This window comes from Gavialis gangeticus, unplaced genomic scaffold (genome assembly GCF_001723915.1).
Source record: "Gavialis gangeticus isolate Ggan-Ray unplaced genomic scaffold, GavGan_comp1, whole genome shotgun sequence".
NCBI lineage: Eukaryota > Metazoa > Chordata > Crocodylia > Gavialidae > Gavialis > Gavialis gangeticus.
In genome coordinates, this window is record NW_017729032.1 from 48734093 (window position 1) to 48736706 (window position 2614).

A 2614-nucleotide genomic window follows, 5' to 3' on the forward strand; every position below is an offset into this window, starting at 1 on the left:
CCCCCAGCCACCCTTCCCCTCCACACACCCCACAAACCCCATTCCCACCCATACACACACACGCCCATCCCCACAAACACTCCCCCCCACAGATCCCCTATACCCACCCACCCACATCCACACACATACCCACACCCCACATACACACACATCCACACATCCACACACACTCATATGCCCCCACAAACTCCATCCCCACAACTCCACCCCTTCACACTCCCCTCTAATATACAAGAGTAAGACCTCATTTTGAGCTGTTATGCAATCACCTCTATATACACCACAGAAACACACACAAATCAGGAAAAAATATTTTTTTTAATGAAATTAAAATACGTTATTGTCAATGTTTGATTCTTAGTATATAATTTTTTTTGGTTTGTTTTTTTCTGGTTCCAAGATGGCAAACCCCCTTCCCAAAAGGAGTGCTTCTGGGGGCCAGGGGAGGGACTTCCAGTGGCAAAGGTTAGGGGTTAAGGGTGAGACTTCTGGTCCCAAGATGGTGACCAGGGGGCAGGGCACCCATCAAGAGCTGAGGCTACCCTTGCAGCCCTCAACATCTCACCAAAATTCGTTAACCAGCCCTCCACCCAAAATCATTGCCCACTTCTGTTCTACTCACTAGGGATACTCAACCACTCATTCAGCTGGCCTTTACCTGACAAACTGAAGATTGGGGTGGTACAAAAAAACCTTGTCACCCTGGTTTGATACTAATGAAACTCTACTGATGACTATGAAGTTACTGCAAAATCCCACACCAGTGGAAAGGAGAGTAGAATCCATCCCTGCATGTTTTTGGAAAGAAAAGGATTCTCTAATCTAGCAAAATTGAAGCAAACTGAAACTGAATTGTAGCAGGATGACTGAAGACCTGATTCTGACCTCAGTTACACATGTTACAACTGTGTAACTTTGGTGACTTTGCTAAATGATATATGACTGCAAACTTATTGTCTGGACGAACTGTTTCCAGAGATCCCAACCCCATCGTGTTAGGTGCTGCACAAGGAGAACACATCCCGTTGGAAGCTATGTTCTAAGCAGATGGGACAAACACAGGCTAGGAAGGGAAAGAGAAGGCCAGAGAGGTGAGGTGATTTATCCAAAGTCACATACAACAAGTCCATTTCACAGCAAGAAACAGAACTGAGGTCTCTTGACACCCAAGCCATTGGCTTTTCCACTAGACTGCAGCACTTCCCTACTAACATCTGTGCTTGGATAAATGAGAGCACAGTCCATCTTTAGGCCTATAGATTCCAAGATATGGACTCAGACACAAAAGAAATAAAAATGAGGTCCTTTCCCAGACTGAAAGGAGCCCAGTATCAAGTGTCTCGGAGTATTGTTCTGGGGGGAATTGCTTTGCCTGTTTTCTGCCACATTCCGTGGCTGGAATGAACTTTGAGCCTGTTGTTCTTTGCTGTGCCCTTCCCCCTCCTGCACCCCCCTCCCTTCCCATTCCCCCTACGCGGACCAAGAGGACATGTATTCTGAAAAATAAACTTCTCTTTGATACTGTGTACTATGAACTCCCTATTGAGAAAGAGAGGATGGCAATTATAATCCTTGGAAGGGAAGTAATAGCTATTTATCCACGGTGAGAAAATGTTATTTTTGGGCACAAGTTAACTGTAAGGTTTTCCTGGTGCTCTAGTTGGCAACATTTCTCTATATCCATATCTCAACAGGATCTCTTGTTGCTCTAACTTTAAGAAAGGGGGAAAAGTATATGAACTGGGGCTGAGATTCAAAGAGAATAGCATTCAAATAAGAATGGTTTAAACCTAAGGAGGCCTGTGGCAAGGGAGTGAGAACAGCAGTACTCTCAGTATGCAGGGCCTCTGTTTTGGGGCAGGGAAGCATTGGTATTTGTAGTTAGCACTGTTCAGAGAGCAGGCTGTGTGGAATAGTAACAGGAGGAACATTAACTTGTAACTTGCTTTTCATCCCTCTGAGTGCTAGGGCTCTGAGAAGAGATCTGGGAGAGTTAGAGGAGGCAATTGTACTGACTGGGCAGAAGAAAAAAGTTGAAGGGGTAGATTTCCTAGAGGTAGATAATAAACCTGGTAATAAACATCCTCTTTTACAGAAGTGATTTTAGGTCCAAGCTCAAGAGTCCATTTCTTGACTTCAAGAACCTTGCCCCTTCTCATTTTATTTCTGCTCTTCCTTTTGTCAGGGAGGATTATTGTGACAGTGATAGGAACTCAAAGTGTGAAGTGGCAGAGAGGTTAAGAGTGTCTTGCTACAACTCCAGACATGAGTTTAAGCCTTAATATGGGCCCGTCTAAAAGCTGCTGTAAATTGGTGAACCAGCTGTAAATTGGTACTTGGTCATTTGGCCTGAGGAATTAATAGCAACTTGATGCAATGCTAGTTATGTGTCATGTTGTGCTTTGTGTTCCACTGGCTACAGAAAAAGTTATAATGCCTTGACTATGCTAGGATAAGAGACCACTAGGTTTAGGCTTACCTTTGACTTTAATTAACTCCAGCAGTACCTGCCATCTCATGCAGCTTGATTTTTATGGTGGCTGGTTAACTGGGCACCTGACACAAGTGAGGTCTTCCTGAAACAGGTTATCAGTCAGATATCACAGAGTAAATC